The 22,471-nt window shown below is 39.3% G+C and overlaps 1 protein-coding gene and 1 pseudogene across 2 annotated transcripts in view; both read right to left on the reverse strand.

Annotated features, from left to right (window-relative positions):
• LOC119773163 (E3 ubiquitin-protein ligase TRIM21-like) overlaps nucleotides 1-22,167 on the reverse strand; it is a 33,499-nt gene extending 11,332 nt beyond the window's left edge. The window contains exon 1 of one of the 2 annotated variants that reach the window (XM_038270011.1): nucleotides 22,116-22,167. The gene's annotated coding sequence lies outside the window, so the exon portion shown is untranslated. Of the gene's footprint in view, nucleotides 1-1,636; nucleotides 1,950-22,115 lie in introns of those variants that run through there. The other variant, XM_038270009.1, reaches the window with a different exon arrangement.
• LOC119773162 lies at nucleotides 18,942-22,214 on the reverse strand (annotated as a pseudogene).
• Between the last annotated feature and the right edge of the window lie 257 nt (nucleotides 22,215-22,471).

The raw sequence follows: 22,471 nt of genomic DNA on the forward strand, positions 1-22,471 counted from the left end.
TTTTCATTTAAAGCCTTGAAATAAGCACTCTTAAGTGCACACTCGTTCCAGCCTGAGGCTGCAGCTTTAACCCGGAAGTCAATGGAGAACTCAGCCACTGTTGCATTTCCCTGTTTCAAACTTAGCAGAGCTCGGGGATCAATTGTTTTGTCTGAGTCGTGATTGAAAACTTGGGAAAACTCAGATATAAACTCAGAAAACGTACATAAAAAACTGGACTCAGAAGAGAACCTTGCCTCCGCCCATTCAAGGGCGCGACCAGTAAGTTGGGAGAGAATGAAGGAGATTTTCTTCCTATCATTCGGGAAACTACCAGGGGAATGCTCAAAAAGCAAACGACACTGAAACAAAAATCCTCTACAATCCTTTTGATTACCCGAAAATCGTTCAGGAGGACTCGGACGGAATTCCGGAAATGACGTCACTGTCGGTGACCTTAGAGGCGGAAGTGGTTCCGGAACAGGAAGTACTGCTGGCGTAGCGTTAGCATTTCTAAAATAGCCAGCAAAAGTCTGTAAGGTCTGGTTATGATGTTCGATAAAAGCATTCAACTCACATAGGGTTCTGGCTTGACCATGGGTTTGGGTTTCTAGTTCCTCAAGCCTCCCCTGGAGGTGCTCCGCTGGGTCTTGTATTTGGCCGCAGTGTTCTGTCAGGATTGGTTTAAAGCTAAACCCACATGCAGAACACAAGCGGAGGCTGAGTAAAAGTTTAACAGAGTTTATTGAAAAAGGTTTTCACAAAAGACATGTACAGGTTCTGGTACTGGTCCGGGTTGGGTTCACTGATGTCTGCAGAGACGGACAGTTTGATTAGCCAGGCAGTCAGATGATTAATTGAGTCTTTAGATAATTCAGAGTCTACCTTGAAGAAGTCCAGGCTTTGCTTGTGAGAGAGGGAACCGTTGGGTCCAGAGACTGTTGGTTCAGCAGAGTGCACAAGCAGCAGCAGCGTCTAGCTTCTGACTTTGAATGGCAGACCTTGATCAGAGTTTCCAGCTCTTCTCTGAGAGCAGCAGGAGATATCCAGATTGGAATCTTCAGGTTTGGCTCACCAGGGCTGGCAGGCAGGTTAAGCTCATCAAGAGCTTCAGACTTGAGACAGGTTTCCTATGAGCAAAGACAGAGGCAGATTAGAATTGGGTTTCTCTCTTGAGATAACAAAGATTCTTTCAGGTAACAGAGGCTCAGGTTTGCTAACCAAACTAGGTCAACACTGCGGCGTCGAAGGAAGGTCTGGTTGCTGCTTATGAAGGCAGGTCTCCTGATGGGTTGATGAACGTCAGGTGTGCTGGGGGGCTCCAGCCCAGGAGACCCACAGCGCACTCTGCTGGAGAAAGGTGGTACATCTCCAGATCCCAACAGGAGGAGTCTTCCTGTCATCGACTGAGGCTAAATAAGATTGACCTTTGAACCACAAATTTACATTTAGGTTGAATTAAAGTGTACGATCCACTTTACCAATGTCTTCATTTAGTTTTCATATTTATTCCAAACAATTAAAAGCTTTAAATTGAAATATGTGTTTTTCTGAATATAATAAGATGATTTTCCCAGTTTTCTGCTGATTAACATCTTTCCAGTTTGCTGCTGATGCTGCTGTTAGAAACACAGTGAATATTATCAGCTGTACTCACCGCTGTTTGAGTCGGTTGATGAGGAAGACCGAAGAAACTCTGACAGAGACGGAGAAACTAGTCTGGACTGAAGCTCTGATGTTATTCTCACCCTTTATGTTTCATTTCTGTAAAGTGACACTAAAACTGGTTTTTCCAGCGTTGCTCCTCCTCCAACTGCTCCTATTTTTCTCTTTCTTTCCTCCATCAGATTCAGACTAATATTTCAGACCCTTTTCCACTCAAAGCTCCAGGATGTGTTTAACTCTGGTAATAGGAACCCAGAGGATTCATCAGGCTGCTGCTCTCTTTGCTCTGAAAGGACCTGGAACATTTATTGAAATCAGTCTGAGAAAAACAGCACTACTCCGTCAGTCAAGTAGGGGGCAGTAATAAGAAAAAAAACTGGTCTTATTATTATTATTATCTTAGTCAAAGTAAACACACATTCCAATTCAAATAAGAAAACTTGAATATGAACACATTAACTAAACTAAGCAGAGAGTTTTATAGCCTGCAAAATCAGTCGTCCTTGGGCAGGAGATAATCATTTCAACTTGATTAAAAAAGAAAAAGTAATAGTTGAATTGAGTAATATGTGTACTGTTGAGTGCATTGTAATACGTATTTAAAACTACAAACAGTGAGTTTTGAATATTTACTATTATTTTGTGATTGCTCAAAATGTGTCCCAGATATTTGTCCCCACTGTCAGATATTTATAAAAAGCAATAAAATCAGGCAACTAAAAGGTCAACTACATTCCTGATGACCCCATTTTCAAATCTTCAGCTCTACTGCGTGCTTCTAGTTCACTCAAGCTCCTGTAAGTTTACTATTCTCTCTTTAATTTTTTCATATCTTTGGACTCTGCTAATGTCACAACTTGTGATGGTGAGATGAAGCCTCATGAGGCATTTAACCGTTTCGCCAAATTGCTTCAATGATCCCAACAGTTCATGAGGCTCCATGGGAACATGTCACCACCTACTGGTGGGGTGCAGAACTACAGTTTGTAATAAAATCTGTGATTTTTTTGCTATTGTTTTTCTTTTTTCCCCTTTTAAGTCCCTTTGAAATGGTTAATGGTTGGTGTGTATCATAAAATCTTTTGTAATTTTTTTTAAGTGTAAAATTTCTTAGAAAAATCATTTAAGGTGCACAGTTTTTCTACCCTTTTTAGTGAAATAAACCCAAGCAGACAGTGAAAGTGTTTGTGCAATTTGGGCAATGATAAGCAAAATGAAAGGTGTTAGTCATTTTTATTCAAACATGATAGTTTTTCCACGTTTTTTGGTTTTAATCAGTTTGGAAGTTGTGTTGTCGGAAAACTTTTATTTCTCTACTATTATATACTAATTATCCTATTAACTCTCTATAAAAGTTTTCACTCAGTCTGTTTCTCTCTCCAGGCCAAACCTTTCTCTGCAGGATGATGTTTGTAGACCAGACATAGCTTCTTCCCATAACAAATCAGGTTCTTTCTCAAGGTTTATTCATAACATATTCCTGTTTAACCAAAGTGTGTGTGATTTGTTTTGACTCTGACTACTTTCCATTGTTGTAAGTAATGGGGGACGAACGCTGCTCTAGCACAACAGGGCAGAATGCTTTGCCATAAGGGCTGTATGATGAACTGTTCCCTCTTTGCAAAGATATGAATAAATGTGCCGACTGAGTGAAATCCATCGATCTCTGTTTATTTAACTAGGGTGAATAGTTAAATACTTTTTCCCATGTCAATTTGGTGTTGTCTACAGGATTCTCTTTAACTGATTTTTTTTTTGAGGACAGCAATTGTCAGAAGTGTCAGGTACCACCTGGAGGAAGCAGTCTTCAGCCTCAATACCCCGTTTAGCAGGTTAAGGAAGTGAGGACTTCTGGCATTGACGTCCCTGGAGGTCAGCAGGAGGATCAAAACGAACCATCTTTTTGACACGGTGAGATTAATCTTTTGTCGGCACAGTTTAAATTAAATTTCAAAAACTAAATTGCAAAACAAACAGGTTGTTAACAGATTTAAAGATTATAAATCAAATACTGGAAAATTAGCTCAAAGTTCTCTTCTCCATTAAAATAATCAAATAAATAAATGTAATCTAACAAAAATAAAATAAAAATCTGACTAAATGAAAGATTAATCATTTCAAAAGCATTACCATTAGTATAATACTAAAGAATATACATACAAAATAAAAGATAAGTTTTCTTTTTGGGGAGCAGGAAGGCAATTCAGGTTTTTTTTTCCACCTGTGGACCAAAAGACTGTCATGATGGGTTATGGAATCTAGCCCATATGCAGAACACTCGGAGGCAGGAGAAAAGTTCAAAAGGTTTATTAAAGAAATGTAAAATAATAAACAGGTCCAGGAGTAGGGAGACTGATCAAGAGATGTGCAGAGCTGCAGAGAGGGGGAAGACCTTGTGGATCCAGAGCAGGTTGGCAGACCGAGGGTTGAGGGCTAGCAGAGGTTGAGCTGAGTGCAGGCAGGAGGAGAACTGAGAGCTGGGCAGAGGCAGTCTGATTGCAAGCTGGCTGACTCCAGGTTTGGTTCTCTCTCTTGAGAGCTTGGTCTGAGGCAGAAGCAGAGCTTACTGTATGCTTGCAGGCTGATCACGGACAGAGTCTCTCTCCTAGTTATCTTCTGAGAGCGGGCAGGCAGATGCTGACGGAGGAAGCCCTCCAGAGTTCAACAGAGAGCAGGCAGACAGGTCACCGGCAGAGAAACTCTCCAGAGTTTCAGGTTAACAGGCAGGTTCCACCGTAACTGGCAAACACTCTGGCGTTGGAGTGTTAGTCTCCTCCTCCTTAAGTAGGCCCAAGGCTGATGAGGAGATAAAAGACAGGTGTTGCAGGTGAGCACAAGCCCTCAGTAAGGGATCTTTGGCGCCCTCTGGTGGGCAAGCCTCTGGATCCCAACAGACAGCAGAAGCCCTCAGGAAGGGATCCTCGGCGCCCTCTGGTGGGCAAACCTCCGGATCCCAACAAAGACCTCGCATAGGAACGTGATGCTCTCTCTAAGAGAGAGAGGAAGGTTGTAGGTGCCACCAGAAGGTACTTAATTTTACTGAGATGTCGGTAATCTAGAGTGAGATCCCCCCAGTTATCCAGGTTGGCACCAGAGGATTGGTGTGCATATTGGAAACCGGTAAATTACCTGTAGATAATGGGACAGATTTTGCAGTTCTAGGGCAGTAGAACAAAGGCAAGGTTCCACGGAATTGTCAACTCCCGAAGAAGAAAATTTTTATTTAATGTTGCAATATAAAAATGTTGAAGATAAGATAAACCAATATGATGAGAAGTTAGAGGCTAAAAAGAAGGTAAGGTAAGAAGATTTACAGATTAAAAAAAATCAACAAAAAAAAAAACAAGAAAAAAGAAAAAAAAGAGTTTAAAATGATGGATGGATGAGAGGAGAGTTCAAAGAAACTCTCAGCTCCAGAGGGAAATGAGTTAAAATAAGAATTAAAAAAAGGCAGTGTTTAAACCTGATACTAAACATATTTACACTGTGTTATATATTAAAATTACACTATGCTAATTAATAATAATGCATTTTAATTTCAATGGTACTTTTAAAGAAACAAAACTCTAAACTCTTACAGGAAATAAATAACTCATAGCTAAAAACTATTAAATTATTTATTTTTTAAAGTAAGTAGGGCATAAAATAAGGTGATTTAAAACTTGTAAAATGGAGGAATTAACCTAAAATAAAATGAAATTACAAAAAAACTAAATTAAATTGAGAAAAGTAAGTTGAGAAAAAGACAAAAGTATGCTGATGAGAAGAGTAATGATATGGTGATGAGTAAAGTATGTGACGAGAGGGAAATTTGACTTAAAGTGACTGAAGGATAAAGTGGGGCGACTGACGAGACGACATTTCCTTCCTGAAAAAGACTTCTTTATCTGGTAAAGATGAACAACTTTATTTTTATTATTATTATTTTTTTTTTTTATTCATTTGAAACATTGAAACTCTTTCTTAAACTAACCATTGTTTTTTTTTTTACTCCCTGCCTTTAAACATGGACTCCCTGTACGGAGCTGCTCCTTGTGGAATTCAGACCTGAAAGAGTTGCCCCCCCTCCCATCAGCCCGCTGGAGAAAGACAGCCTGCTACAAGCCTCAATCTCCCCCCACCCCCCAAACGCACACACAGTCACAGCAACTGGATGGAAATGATGAGTTAAAATATGGGGAAAACAAGACAAAAGGATTTCCATCTGCTCTGAACCCCTGACCCTAATAACTCACCTGAGCTGCAACTTGCTCCCCAATGTGTGTGTGTGCAAGAACCATTAGGACAGAGACACAGGGGACATCTTTTTTTGTGGGGATACAAGGAGGAGGTGCACCAAAAATAAGGCTTTCCTTCTCTCCGGTGCTAAATTATTTTTTAATTATTGAATTATTTGTTTTTGTTTGAGAAGTGGCTAACCTTTTTGAACTGAGGTGGGGGAGCTCCAGGACTGAAACTGCCTGGAGGCAGCAGTCAGTAAAGGGTAATGTGATCAACCATATATTTTATTTTCCATTTTCATAGACCATAGACCAACTATGCAAGAAAAGCTTAATAACACTCTCTTGTTAGATTCCTTTCTGCATCTTGCAATGAAGAAAATGCTGCTGACACACTGACTTCCTTGACATGACTTCTATCTATGGGAAAATGAGGGTGATAATATACGGCCTGGCTGGCTTTCACTACAAGATGATTGTTTTAGAGTCAGTAAAATAATTTCTGATCAAATTAGAACCAACCTTAAATATCTAAACTAAATATTATCTTTTTAAAAGAAAAAACTCAGCAGCAACCATGTTCCATAATGTTATGGAAGGACCTGGAGATGAAAAACTGAGGCAAATCCAGAGAGAGAAAAGGGTCCAAACATGGTCTGACACAGTAAGATGCGCACAGGTTTTAGTCACAAACCAAATTCTCTATTTCCACAGCAGCCACTCGGAGAGATTAGCTTCATCTCTTCATGATTTTGTGGTATGTTGCTTTGTCTCTGTGCCATGAATGTCTGAGGTTCTGACTAAGACAGAGAAAAGGTGATGGTTGCTCTGACTTATGAAAATGTAAACAAAACAGCAACTTATAGAGGAAAAAGAATGAATAATATAATCCAATAGGATAAAATCTAAAGTTATGTGTCGCTTTAATCCGAATTAGATTTCACTAAATGATAAAACTGAGTGAATTTTATTTTCCTTTCCTCCAAAAATATTAATATAAATGTATATAACTTAAAACATATGAACAATGAAATCAGCGATTTTCATCCCTTAAGTGTTTAAAATACATAAATCTTACAGTTTACCAAATATATGGGATGTAGTTTGGAAAAAATGCAACCAAAATACCTAAAACAATTATGTATAAAAGAGAATGAAACCTAAAACCTACTTAATGAATTTAAATGTAGGATGATAAAAAACAAAAGAAATCCTAACTATCAGAAATAGGACTGAAACAGCACCTGGCATAAAGATATAAATGGTTGATAATGCTTTCTACCTGGACTGGGACATAAAAGCCGATTAGGATTTTTTACCTGAGAACCCAAAAAGACCCCCCACAGGTAGAGGGGGCGCTTTAAAGTTTAACTTTGAGGGACAGCAGCAGAATGCGCCATAAGATGTTCTGATTCTTAGGTCAGAGGTGACGAGGTCTTCAGAGAGATCTCCCTATTATCCCAGGCTGGCTTACAGCAGAATAGTAACTGGTTCGCTGTTGATTGTCTAGAGTTAAAGTACCTGCGTATAAATAGACTGAAAAGCGTCCACTTTACCATTGACCCAGTTACAGGAGGTTCGTTAAAGATGGGCAGGCTAAGGATTCCCCCCCCCCTGAGAGAGAAAAGGGCCTGACACACACACATCTATGAAGGTTTGCATGCAATAATTACAAAGGTTAATCATTTATACAGTATTATGGCCATTTGTTTGTGTTTTGTTTGTCTCTATCTGTTTGTCTTATATGTTGTCTGTAGTTGTGGATCCACTCTAACTATTGTATGTTGTCCGTTTGTGAAATGATAATTTAGTTATTTTTGTCTTGGGAAAATAGAAATAAGATAATAATTAAGGTTAAACTGTGGCTCATTCTTCCCCCGAACCTGTTTTCAAAACAAAGCAGGAGTTAAATGTGTTAATGCACAGCTGTTCAAATTGGGAATAAAGGGGATTGATATAAGGTTCAAATATCACAACAAATAAAGTTTAATGAAACAGATAAAAAAAAACTTAAATCAAATGAACAGATTTAGTTTGTTTAACAATAATTGGGCATTTCTTCAAATAATCAAGGACCTGTGTCATTATTTAAATGCTAAATGCTAAAGTTTAATTTGTTAACTTTAATTCTTTTATATTTAGATCAAACTTTAAGGGTAAATAAATCTATATGTGTAAAGCAAAAATAATTTGTATAAAAATAAATTAGGCTGTTTGAATTTGCTTTTACATGATTGAAAATTCATTTATAAGTAAATGTCTCTTAAGCTGATCTGGAATAAATATGCAAACGTATTTACATACATTTATTTACATACATAATTATTTGTTAATAATTATACGGTGTTCCAATGACTCAGTTGGAAATAATGATAATAATAATACTATTTAATAATGATAACATTATGATAACAATAATGATGAAAGTGACAGAGGATATAGATAACAGGATGTAGTTCCTGCTGTTGTTGAAAATAATATCCTGCAGATAATGAATAAATGATTAACTAGAACTGGAGTTATAGTTAGTTAATTAACCTATTCAAAATCGGAGGTGAAATCAATTTAGTGTTCTTAGTTGAATAATTGTAGCTTTAATTTACTTACTTACCAGGGATTGTGGTTTCACCTCTGGAGGGTTCCTGGACCGGTTGTTAAAATCCAGGTATCCACACCAATCTAATGACCCAGGCTAGGTTATCAGCAGAGCTATTAATTATCAATAAAGAACGTTTTATTTCTGTTTATTCGCATTATTACCAAAAAGGAGGGTGGATCTGACCTGAGTGATAAATCGTCCGCTATATGAAAACACAGAACCACTACAAGTTAAACAATGATGTTTTTATTCTAATTATTCAGGATTATAGAAAATCTAACATCTATGCAAACACTACACGCTATTAGAAAATAAACACAAGGTAGATTAAATGACTAGTTTAAAGAAAACAAAATAAAAGAATAAAAAAAAATAAAACCCTGAGGGTCCGTTTAACTGGCTTCTGAGATTGTCCAAAATATGCCAGATGTTAATACATTCACTAATGTCCGTTGAAATAGCAGCAGATATGCAATTAATCAACATAAAATTAATACATTCAGCTTCAAATTGGTAAATGATTAAAAATGCATTAAACAACAGCACCTGAAGTCGTTTTAGCAAAACAGCATCAACAGAGCAGTATGGATGTATGTAGGGAAGGCATGTAAATGAATGAGAGATGTTGAATCAAGGTTTTTCCTTGACCTATTTTGTGTGATGAAATGTTTGAACAGAAGTAATGATAGAGAAATCCTGTACCATTCACTATGCTGTACTGTTTAGGGGGACAGAAAGCAGGTGCCTCCCCTCCCTACTCTAGATAAGGGTGAGGGGAAGGTCATTAGAAATAAAGAGTTCACAAAGCCTCCTTCATACTATGGTTAAAATTTATGCCCTTATCAGTCTCCTGTCCTGTTTCTGGTGTGAACAGAAAACAGTTGTCTGAAATGTTTATCTGAGCAAATTTATGTCCTTTGATGAACTAAAGTGTTTCTCTTGGGAAGATTCCATGTGTGTATATGCTGTGGATTATTTTAAATGTAGAGGTGTATTTCTGAATGCTTCAGAATTGCACTCAGCTGTATTCAGCTGGTCTCCTCTGCAGAGTAAAATAAAACGTGTCTTCCTTGCATATCAACTCTCAGTGCTCATTTTTACTCTACAATTTGGCATCACGAACAGGATCCTTCGCTGATCTGTCTGCTCAGTGGATTCTAGAAGAAGGGCTGATCACCAAAACCATATGGGTTTTTTCTCTACCTCAGATAGGCCATTTCAGAGAAGGAGGACTCTTCTGATGCTCCACAGAGTGGATCGATCTCGACAGGAGGACAATAACTTCAGGAGACTGAGAGAGGAAGAAAACTAACAAACTCCTTTAAAGGTAAAAAAGAAAATATATAAAATATTGTTATAACATTAACTAGACAGTCAAGAGACTGACAAAAGTAGGCCTTAAATAGGCAGAGGGTAAGTCTTTTTTAAGACCGAGGGTACAGTGGGTACTAGTTGGAAATGGACGGTTTCCTGCGTGATTCCTGCGTGAATCACGATGTATTTCCTGAGGCCAGTTTTTTTATTTAAAAAAGAACTGCAATGTACCCGGACAACCACCAGGTGGCACTTGGGAACTTTTTTTTTTCTCCTTAATCCAGGCTGTTAAGATGCTGTCTTTAAAGCAGGTTTATTGGGGATCTTGGTGTGATATTGTGCTATTTTAGGATGTTTTTGATTAAAATAAAGTTAATGAATTAATTTAACATAGTGACTGAATTATCTTATTTCATGAAAATTGTTGCATACTGTATGGGCGCAGTTATAGATACACCCTGCGATCTTATCTGAGAACTGTTTATTTCTATTTATCTGCATCTCTATTATTTAATGAAAAATGATTATAATTAATCTTTTTGGCAAAACAAATAACTGAATAAATAAAGGTCCGTGGATCATCCGTTCATTCGGGAGGGAGGGGGGTTCATGCAACGTCATTCCATCACCGGTATCTCGGTATCCAATCAGCTCACTGACTTGCGCGTTGATCAAAGCCATCTCTGACAACAGCATTGAAACTCCACTATTTATCAAGACGGTCTGGCTGCAGCACCGCAGCTGTCAGACCAGTTCCGGTGCAGGCGCCTGTCACAGGCCACCTCCACCGTAGGGACGGAAATAAACAAATTTAGCCACGCCCACCTCCCCCCAACCGACATCACCTGTTAGACGAAGAAGAAGGTTGTTGAACACGCGAGACTCCGCAACAATGGTAAGTTAATTTCTTACTTTTACCGCGAAGCAAAAGATGTCTGGCTTTCATATGCTTGTCAGCAATGTATCGCTGTAGCGTTATATGTAAAGCACGTTCGGTTACTGAATGTTACAGTGTGTTGAAATACTGTACAGGTTTAATTGTTTGGAGGTGGTAAACAAACGCACGAGGTCACAAACGAGTATGCTTGGCTTCATAAAACCGTTTAACTTATCGTAGTTAGCGTAGTTTTTGTTATTTCTTATTTGCATTGCTTTAGATTCAACACAGAGTCAGGTCGATGCTCTGCTCGTTTCAGTTTTACTGTAGACAAACAGACTGCGGTTTTGCAGCCAGACCTCTCTCGACTGCTCAGCATGCATCAAGTTGCAGTCCTGGGCTCAAACAAATTCTTTTTTTTTTTTTTTTTAATAAAATTTTTATTGAGTGCATTTCAAAGATCTTAAACATTCAACACATCCATTTCCGACATAGACTTAACATAACCAAGTTAAATTCACAACAAGTCCATGGATGAATTAGATGACAATTATATTCTTGGTAATCTTACCATTTTATCCTAACACGCGTGCCTTCATGTGAGAAAGAAAGAACACTTCCTTTCCTCCTTATTCATATCTACAAGTGTCAACTCTAATAGAAATACACTTTTTTTCTTTAACAAAAAAAAAAACAACAAAAAAAAACAGATAAAAGAAACTAAAACTATACAACATTAACTGTGTGGCAATAGGAGGTTCTCAGCCCTAATTTTATCATACAACAAAATCTGATCTCACTGGTGATATGAATTTCACCCAGTTTTCCCAATTTTTCTTGAACTTGCCAGATTCTAATCTCAAGGAAAAAGTTAGCCTTTCCATTATATAAATATCATGCATTACTTCAACCCAATCATTCCTTGTTGGAGCCTCTGTTTTCAGCCACTTCCTAGTTATAGCTTTCTTACTGGCTACCAACATGATCCTGAAAATATATTTGTCCTCTGAGGTTGTCAGCTTATCAATCCCTCTTCCCATGAATAAAGTGTCGAATGTTGGAGGAAGTTTCACTTTCAGGACCTTCTCCATACATTCCTTTAGGTCCTGCCAGTATATATCAATACTAACACAACCCCAAAATATATGAAAGTGATTGGCTCTTTATTCTCCACAGCCTCTCCAACATCTAGTATCTTGATTTTTCTTTTGCGCTGGAGAAAAGAAATATCTTACAATGCACTTCCAGCCAAATTCTCTCCACGAGGGGGAACATGATGTTTTTGCCTAAATATCTCCTCCCATGTCTCCACCGTCCACCTCCCTCCCGTCTCTTTTTCCCATCGTTCTTTTATATATAACGTATTTCTTCCTTTCAGGTTCTCCACTCCTGAATATAATTTTGATATTACTTTTTTGCCCAAATTTGATTCATATGCTCTGATAAACATCTGAATTATCCCTGTTTCCAATTCTTCAAAGCTTATCTTTTTTTAAATTTCCTCAATAACATGCCTTACTTGCAAATACCTAAAGAGGTTTTTATTTTCAAAGCCAAATTTTCTCTTTATATCTTCGAAGCTTATTACTTTACCTTTTTCAATCAGTTCCCAATATGTTTTCGGACCCCTCGCCCACTCTCCAAATGTTTTGTCCATTGTGTTCGGTTTAAAATCTGAATCATGGGCTATCCATCTTAATAGACTAGTCTGCTCTGTCAAGCTGTGCTTTGATATCATTTCATGCCATGTACTAATTGACAGTTCTGTCCATGGATTCATACCCTTCTCTAATTGTTGTTTCAATTTGCTGTCGTTAATTATGGCTTGTAGAGGTATTTTGGGTGACATAGCACATTCTATTTCTTTCCACTTTGATTTATATTGAGGATCACATATATTTAGGAGAGGTTTTAGCTGTCGTCTGGTAATAACTTTTTAGACAAGGAAGGGCTAAACCCCCGCAATCCTTGGCCAGCTGTAATGTTCTAAATTTAACCCTTGGTCTTTTCCCTTGCCAAATGAATCTCGAAATTAATTTATCCCATTCTATAAACTCTTTATCTGTCACCCCAACTGGAAGAGTGGTAAAAAGAAACACTAATCTTGGTAACACATTTGTCTTAATCATTTCTATTCTGGAGGAAAAGCTTGTAAATGGGATTAAACTCCATTTCCCCATGTCTGATTTTATTTTGGTAATTAGGGGGTTGTAGTTACAACTTTTTAAGTCAGATAGGTTACGGGGCAGTTCTACTCCCAAATATCTCAGAGACTTTGATGACCAGTCCCAGTTACAATTCTTTTTGATCACTTCGTCCGGAGTGTAGTTCCAACATAGAACCTGGGTTTTCTTTACATTAAGTTTGTAGCCCGACAAGAAGCCAAACTCGTCCAAGATCTTTTTTAGGGCTGGGAGCGAGCTGTCTGGCTGAGAGAGGTACATTAGTACATCATCCGCAAACAAAGCTATGTTTTGTTCCCCCCCTTCCATATGTATACCCTTTATATTTCTATCCTGTTTTATCCATTGGCTTAGAGGTTCCAAATATATTGCAAATAAGAGTGGACTAATGGAGCAGCCTTGGCGACAACCTCGTTCTAACATGAAGTGGCTAGATAAACTCCCATTAATTTTTATCCTAGCTGTGGGTTGGTGGTATAACGATTGTATAGTCTTGATAAAAATTTCACTGAAACCAAGTTTCTTTATTACCGTAAACAGAAAGACCCACCTGAAGGAGTCAAAAGCCTTTTCTGCATCCAAACCCAATATAACTGCTTCAGTTTTCATTTTAATTATATTTTCTATCACTAGTAATGTGTGTCTAACATTATCTTGTGTTTGTCTCTGTTTTATGAAGCCTGTTTGGTCTAGATTTATTATGTCTGGCAAGATCTTTTCCAGTCGTCTAGCCATTACAGCAGTGAATAACCTATAATCTAAATTTAACACACTAATTGGTCTATAGTTGGCACATTCCAGTTTATCTTTTCCGTCCTTAGGAATAAATGATATATAAGCTTCTTTCCAGGAGATCGGTACTGTTGAAGAAAAATTATTATTTTTAGTTTTTAATACAGTTAATCTTATGGCATGTGTAAAAGGTATGTTGAGCACTCTCATTTTGAACATATTTCTTAATTTTGAACAAGTTTGTGAAGATAACCTTTCCTTGAACCAAAGGACTGAATTTAAGTTTGTTCATGAGAATTTATGGTGAGGCCCCTGCATTCCACAGCTGTCTGTGAAAGCTTATCTTAGCCAGATGACCCTAAGAATTGTAGATGCCAAGACAAGCTTTCCGCTTTTTCTTGTTAAAACAAAGAAGCAAATGACCCCAGATGTTTGCCGTAAATTAGGGGAAGCTCTACGTTTTCTGAGTGTCAGAGATAGCTCCTGGTTGGAGGAGCAAAAGCCAGCCTTATTTGAATAAATTAAATACAAGAGGATAAAGCTTTCTACATAGAAGTAACAAATCAGATTTGCTCTTGTAACTCTCCAAAGATGTCTTTGTACGTCTTTGCTTTCTTTCCTTCTCTCCATTTATGTCAGGCAACTGAATGTATGTCTCCGTTGTTCTGCAGTTTCTGGCGTAAGTTTGTGCATTGTCTTATATTGGATTAAACTCTGTAATTCTGTGACGTCAACACGCAATGCTGGTTTTCCTTGTGGCCACACGCAGCTCGCCGAGAGGAACCTGGGAAAGGAAGAGAGAAGCCAACCTTTTTCCAAAGTTAACTATTTTAGAATATTTTCTTCCTTAACAACACCTCCCCACTCTTCAATACCCAATTAAAAGTATTTTTTAACAGTGGGATCAGTGGTTTCCTAAGTAATTTATAAAATTCCGAAGTGTATCCATCCGTTCCAGGAGCTTTATTGGTCTCACTTTGACCACTGCTGCAATTTTTGTATAACAATCCGGAAAGGTATTCATCTCATTTGAAATATCAATGCAATGTTCATAAGCTGTATGCAACGCAATTTCGTTCTGTATGCACTCTGTGCATACAAAATGACAAATAAAGAAGTCTAAGTCTAAGTCTTCAATCTTGAGATTTCTGAGTTTAATTCTTCTTCTGTAATTTCCCTTGTCAACATTCGATTTTGCTCCTCTGTTATCCTAGGTAACTTTAATTTCCCTAACAATGTTTGGATTTGGTCTTCATTTTTAATCTGTCTTTGCGAATATAATTTTTTGTAATATTTTTCAAAACACTCTCTTCTGTCTTATATTTTACAAGATTTGATGCCGGGTCCCTTATTCCTTTGATATTACTATTAGCCTCCTGCTTTCTCATTCTATACGCGAGATACTTAACTGATTTACTTCCGCCTTCATAAAACCTTTGTTTTGTATATAACATTTTTTTTAATCTCTTCATCTAAGATGCCATTTATCTCAGTCTTAATTATTTTAATTTCTTTATTTTTCCCGTCATCAAAATTATTTTTATGTTCCTTTTCTAACCTCTCTAGCTCTGATTTCAGTTGAGTTAGTTTTCCTTGTTTTAGCTTTTTTAAATACGCAGATTTGGCGATTAACTTCCCTCGGATAACTGCTTTACATGCATCCCACAGTACAGTAGGAGAGACCTCACCGTTATCATTCTCATTCACATAAGTATTTATTTCTTCCTTAAATTCCTCCAATGTATTCCCCTGTAGTATGCCTGCATTGATCCTCCAGAGGGTTGACCTTACTTCCTGAGATATTTCCAACGTCAGATATACTGGGCTGTGATTCGATATATCCCTTATTCCAATATCACATTTTTCCACCCTGTGTCTATCCTTATTAGACATTAGAAAATAAACAAGTCTAGAATAAACAGAGTGAGGTGAGGAGAAGTAAGTGTAATCTCTTCCTTTAGGATTTAGTTCTCTCCAAACATCCATTATACCGACCTCTACCATTAATTTCCTAATCTTTTTACCGATTATAGATTTTTTCCACCCTCGATCTGAACAATCAAGTTGTGGGTTCAGCCTTAAATTTAAATCTCCACCACATATTATAATTCCCTCTCCCTCTATCACCAATAGGTCCAACATCTTTCTATAAAATGCCCAGTTAGATCCAGGGGGTGCATATGTAACGGGTCCCAAGCTGGGCCGGGTACCACGTCACAATATTGAAAAAAAGAAGATGAGTCTTCAGTGTCTCGCTGGCTTTGGGCTCTGAAAAACAAAGTGAATGATCACAGGATCAAGAATACCGAACCATTCTCTTTCGTTCCCAAAACTCCTCTGAGGGGAGTGAGCACCTGGAAACACGGACTATGACAGAAAGGTTCCGTTTCTCATCCTAGCGATCTACAGCGGATTTCTACTGATATTATTTGGCTGAATAACCATTACAGTACATTAAAATACTTTTAACTTGCATTTTCATTTTCAAGTAAAATAAAAACTATTTCACTCTTTGTGGGGGTCTCACACATATATATTCAGGATGGTGGCCAGCTCACCTTCCAGTCTACCCTTAACCAATACAAACCTCCCATCTTTATCTATAATTTCTGAGGACCTCTCAAATCGGGTTCCACCTGAGATGAGGATGGCTACTCCTCTCCTATGTCCACTTTTATATGATGAATGAAATACTTGATTAAAGCCTTGTCTCTGAAGCTTGGCATGTTCTTTGTCCGTCAGGTGGGTCTCTTGTAGCATTGCCACCCCCACACCTTCCTTTTTCAACTTCCCCAACACTTTTGACCTTTTTATTGGGTTGAGCAGACCATTCACATTAAATGACACTAGTTTTGTTAACTTTTTCTTGGTATTCATTTCCTTGTTTCTCTCTGCTATCCCCACTCTTCTGAGAACCTTCGTGCCACTGCTCTCCCAAAATTGGGTTGAACACATAAACAAACATAACAACTTTCACTAATGAACTAGTGAATAACAAAAACAAAATAACCTCCTCATATGGGGTCCTTGTTTTGACCCTTTTTGAGATACGATGGTAAGTCTGATCATAGGGATGGCCTCTCCCTTCCAGAGGTGGAGGGCCCTTGATGTTGGAGCAATTTTTTTCCATGTGTTTTCCATAGATCAAAAACCAAACAATAGTGCTCAAACAAATATAAAAAAAAAATACGTAACTGGTGGGAATGCCCTGAGCATTTATTTATAACAGGGAAAATTACCTCGAACAGTCAGGAAAAAAGAGGAGCCCGAATTGTATTCATCCTGGTTCATCCTTTTAACTCAAACACGAGAATCAAAGTTTTTCATCAAAAATCTTTGAACTGTTTTTTTTTTTTTTTACTTTTTTAAAACTTGGATCAATATTCCCAGCCATGAAACGGAGTAACACCACTTTTACCTTACAGATGTTCATTCCTAATACTGACCTCTCCTAAAAGACTGTAACCGTTTTTTGTATCCAGGCAACTCGTCTTTAGTTGTTGATCCCTTCTGGGCTCCGCTGGTCTTCCGTATCAGGCGTCTGATCTTCTCCAGGCTGCCCTCCGTTGGTTTTATCACTGACACAGGAAGTCCCCTCTCTGCCATATCCCTAGTCGCCTCCTCTGCTGAGTTGTAGACCCTCGTTTCTCCCTCGTAGAACACACGCATTTTGGCTGGGAATGGTGTCTGGAACCTTAAATTTTTCTCTCTCAAAACTCTTTTGGCCTCTGCGTATTCCCTCCGTTTCTTTAGCACCTCCGGAGCATAATCATGGTCCAGAAACACTTGATTTCCCTCGTACAGAAATCCCTTCTTCTCCCACGCTTTTTTCAGGATCTCTTCTTTAATTCTGAAGCTTGTAAACTTTACCAAGACGGACCTCACTCGCGTTCCCGGGGAGGGACGCGCCGCCAGAGCCCGGTGAGCTCTCTCTATCTGGATGGGAAGCGATAGCGGCCAGACCTGGTAATTTTGTTTATGTGAGACTGAAAGGAGAGGGAGGAGTCGAGGATGACACCCAGACTCTTGACCTGAGGGGAGGGGGAGACTAAGGTAGAAGGACCCTCCGGTCACTGCTGGCGCTCCTCAGGGCGTTTGCTCTGGGTGTTGGAGGAAGGAAAGCCGATGTTTCTCAGTCACTGTGGAGAAATGTCCTGGGCCGCGAGTAGCGAGGAAACAGGAAGTGATTATTGTGGGATGGAAGAAGGAAATAGTGAAAACGAAGAAGACTGGAAGAGAGTAGTGTCAAAAAATGAGAAAAAGCAGAAAAAGCAGAGATCAATTGAAGGAGCGTCCAGTTCAGAACAATCAAGACATGAATCTAGAAATTCCACAGTAAAACAAAATGAGAACAAAGTCATATTCAAGCTGGTTAATCAGAAAGACTCTTTTGCAGATTGGAATCCATAAATAAACTAGTAGAAGTCCTCAGTTCCAGAATCCTGTATAGTGGAGACCTGTTAATAAAATGCAGAGACAGCCTCAACAAGGCAAATCTATACGCATTAACAAGATGGAGGGATAAGAGTTCAGTGCAGTTTGGTGGAGAACAAAAAAATAAGCAGGGGAGTCATTGGAGGAGTTCCTCTAAAAGTTTCTGAAAAAGAGATTCTAGAAAATATAAGTGGTGCAAAAGTAAAAGATCTGACAGCTTATATGTTTTGATTAAATTTGAAGAAGAGCAATTACCCAGTAAGGTTTTTATTGGTTACATGAGCTACAATGGTAAAAGTTACAATCCTCGGCTTTAAATGCCAAACATTTGGATATATAGCAGCAGTATGCAAATGAAACAGCTATGTGGAAGGTGTGCTGGAGAGCAGGAATATGGAGAATGTGGGAAAGAAGCTAAAATCAAATGCTGTAACTGTGGTGGAGAACATACTGCTGCTTATCGCAGCTGTAAAGTGAGTAAAAGATCTTAGGAAATAAAAAAATTGAAATTTGAGCTCGGAATAACTTCTGCTGAAACTGCAAGGATCCCATCCCTGTCAGAAAAAACCCAAACCTACAGTTCAGCACACGGCAAACTCAAAACTTCTGGAGGAGAGACAGAAAATTGAAGATTCATTGATTGTAAAAAAGAAAGATTTTGTTCTTTTCATAGTTGAAGTGATCAAGTGTAGTGCTCAGACGATAAGAAAAACGTCAAAATCAAAATAATAGTGAAAGCTGCAGAAAAGTATCTTGAAGTTAAAGATTTAAACTGGGAAATGGTGAAAAGCATGATGGGAAAAACAATAAGACCATCAGACACTGGCAGAGTGACGATAACCAAAAGATAAATTAAAAATTATGAGGACAAATGTGATTAAATATTTATATGTTGAGTTCAGTTAAACAGTTTGGAAAAAAATTTTTTTTTTTTTTTTCTGGGGGTGAGTTTTGTTTCCTGTTTCCTTGTTTAACTCATCAGTTGGTGGCAGTAAAGCACTTTTTTATATTAATAATTTTTATTGAGAAAGCACATCACATTACAATACTATAATTGGATCACATTCATTGTCATTTTTACACTAAACAGACACCCACACAAAAACAAGATAAAAAAGGGTAATGCACTTTTAACTAGTTTGCCAACCAACATAAAACCTCACAAGACGAAGAAGAAGCAGACATTTTTTCTGCATCTGCTGCCTGTTGCTGCCTTATACTCTGAAACACCAACATAAATCGTTAACTGATCTGTTCTGATTCAGATGTAATCACTGATTGCCTGTATTCAGAGGGAAGCATGAAGGAAGTGATGGATGGATGGAAGATCTGAGGGTCTGGAGCTGAGCTTGGAGATGATGCATGAATAGCAGAGAGGAATCAGACACATTAGGATTTCACTACAGAGTCACTCAGGTTGGAGGTTCTTCACCAACAGATTTATTCTTCATGGAGCTTCATCAGATCAACCATCAGCCTGATTAACAGGACAGATGATCAGAGGAGCAGAGTTTTTACCTCCATCATTATTACAGGGACTAAAGAATGGGTAGAGTTTCTGAGTGAAGCAGCAGCCAGTAAAGGAGTAGATCAGAGCTGCAGCATCTACATCATAGAAGGAGACCAGACCCTCCTCATAATCCACAAACACCCCCACCTTCTCAGGACCAGGATGGAGATTGAGACGGACTGGAGGACCAGCAAGAGCTTTGTACTCATTGCTATTCCTCAACCAAATAGTCCAGTAACCATTCTCAGGAGTCAGTGTGATCTTTCCCTTCCTGTTGATGGACTCTCTGGCCACTCCTAAATCCCACTTAGTCTTTCCTTTAACCTGAACCTCAAAGTAAAATCTGCCTGAAGAGAAACTCTGACGTCCTAAAACATTAACAGAACTAGAAAATCTCTCTCGATTGTGTGGTAGTTTTTTCTTAACATCTCCATGTTTCACCTGTTTTCCATCATCAGACAGGAGGAGGTAAGGATGAGCTGTATCAGGATCCAGAGTCACATCCACTGCAGACTGCTGGACCCTCTTCATCTCAGCCTTCATCATCATCTTCTTCATCATCTCCCTGATCTCCTCCTCCAGCTGAGCCACAGCTCTCACCCGCAGTCCCCTCATATGATGGTGGACGGACTCTGACCTCTGTCCAGTTCTTGGTGGGTGGAGCAGCTTTCAGGGAGGAGAAGCTTTGGAGGAGGTGGAGGTGGTCTTCCGACTGGGAGAGCTGCTTCACCTCAGAGCTCCTCTTCATCAGCTCAGAGATTTCCTGTTCCAGATCTTTGATGAAGTCTTCAGCCTGTTTCTCTGCAGTTTTCTGTTTGTCTTCGATCTCCTTGATGAGCTCCTTCAGGCCTCTCTCAGCAGACTCCTTCAGAGCAGTGAAGACCTCAACACCTTCTGCTTTCTCTCTGTCTGCAGCATCTTTACTGATCTTCACCGACTCTTTGATCTCCTGAATCTTCACTCGTCTGTTCTGGATCATCTTCTGAACTTCATCCTCTGTCTTCCTCAGCTCTGCCTTCTTTCCTTCAGTTTCTTCTCTCAGAGGAACAACCTTGTGGTTCTTATGGTCCAAAACAGGACAGAGCGAACAGACACATGTCTGGTCGGTCCTACAGAACAGCTCCAGAGGTTTATCGTGCTGCAGACACATCCTGTCCTCCAGGTTCTCCACAGGCTCCATCAGCTGATGTTTCTTCAGACGTGGAGCTGTCAGATGAGGCTCCAGGTGAGTCTGACAGTAGGAGAGGAGACACACCATGCAGGACTTCAGGGCCTTCAGTTTGGTTCCAGTGCAGACGTCACAGGGAACTTCTCCTGGTTTGGCAGCTTGTTGCTCTGAGCTGCTGCGTCTGATGGCTTCCTGCTGAGCTTCACGTTTGAACTGAGAAACCATCTCAGAGATCAAGGTGTTGACCTTCAGCTGAGGTCTAGAGGTGAAACGTTCTTTGCACAGAGGACAATTGTAGAGACCATTTCCATCCCAGTGCTGAGTGATGCAGGCTTTGCAGAAGTTGTGTCCACATGGTGTGCTGACTGGATCAGTGAAGACATCCAGACAGATGGAGCACAGGAACTGATCCTCAGACCGCAGGTTGCTGCTGGAAGACATGTCTGAACTCTGAGGACAGGAGACAGAGATCAATGATTAGCAAGATGTTCCTGATCTGAAGGTCTGACATGATGTTCTGATCAGGCTACATGAGGTGAGTTCAGTCAGCTGACCAAAGGAGAAGAACATCTGATCACCCTGACAGGAGGAGGCCTCAGGAGCAACAGAAGCTGTTATTCCAGGACCTGTTGTCTCTCAGAGAGGCAGAACGTCAGCTTTCTGAAACACTGTCAGTGTGAAACCAGATGCATCCTAACATCAGTTCTTGTTCACAGACTGTCTGCCTCACAGGGCAACGCTGACTGGTTCCAACACCTCCAACCACATCAGACTTGGACATCAATGATATGAGCCTCACTGAAACACCACAAACCATCAGAGGTCCAGCTGAAACATCTGCTCTCTGTTCCAAGGGGTCCAGAGAAATGACCGAGGCAGTGACAGAGATGGTTTCTCTCCTCCACACTAAACACGTCTGAGTTTACAGCTTTGGTTCAGATGGTGGACAGGTCTCCAACCCTCCTGGACTAACTTTAGCCAGACTGTCACAGCAGCAGGATGGAAATGGGTCAAACAGGGACAACTGTCCCTAAGAAGCTGGACAGCAGAGACCTGGCAGAGTCTGACTGTGGACTTTGCTCTGAAACATGAGAATAACCAACATTTCATGGACTCAGAGGTTTTACTGGGATCAATCTGACTGGGTGTGTCTCTCTGTGGACTTTAAACTGGGAGGAGTCTTCCTGCCATCGACTGAGGCTAAATAAGACTGACCTTTGAACCACAAATTTACATTTAGGTTGAAATAAAGAGTACGATCCACTTTACTAATGTCTTCATTTAGTTTTCATATTTGTTCCAAACAATTAAAAGCATTAAATTGAAATCTGTGTTTTTCTGAATATAATAAGATGATTTTTCCAGTTTTCTGCTGATTAACATCTTTCCAGTTTGCTGTTGATGCTGCTGGTGAATATTATCAGCTGTACTCACCGCTGTTTGAGTCGGTTGATGAGGAAGACAGAAGAAACTCTGACAGAGACAGAGAAACTAGTCTGGACTGAAGCTCTGATGTTATTCTCAGCCTTTCAGTTTCATTTCTGTAAAGTGACAATAAAACTTATCTCTCCAGTGTTGCTCCGCCTCTAAGAGCTCCTATTTTTCTCTTTCTTTCCTCTATCAGATTCAGACTAATATTTCAGACTCTTTTCCACTGAAAGCTCCAGGATGTGTTTAACCCTGGTAACAGGAACCCAGAGGATTCATTAGGCTGCTGCTCTCTTTGCTCTGAAAAGACCTGGAACATTTATTTAAATCAGTCTGAGAAAAACTGCACTACTCCATCAATC

The sequence above is a fragment of the Cyprinodon tularosa genome, unplaced genomic scaffold (genome assembly GCF_016077235.1).
Source record: "Cyprinodon tularosa strain WSP-4 unplaced genomic scaffold, ASM1607723v1 ctg749, whole genome shotgun sequence".
NCBI classification, from domain to species: domain Eukaryota; kingdom Metazoa; phylum Chordata; class Actinopteri; order Cyprinodontiformes; family Cyprinodontidae; genus Cyprinodon; species Cyprinodon tularosa.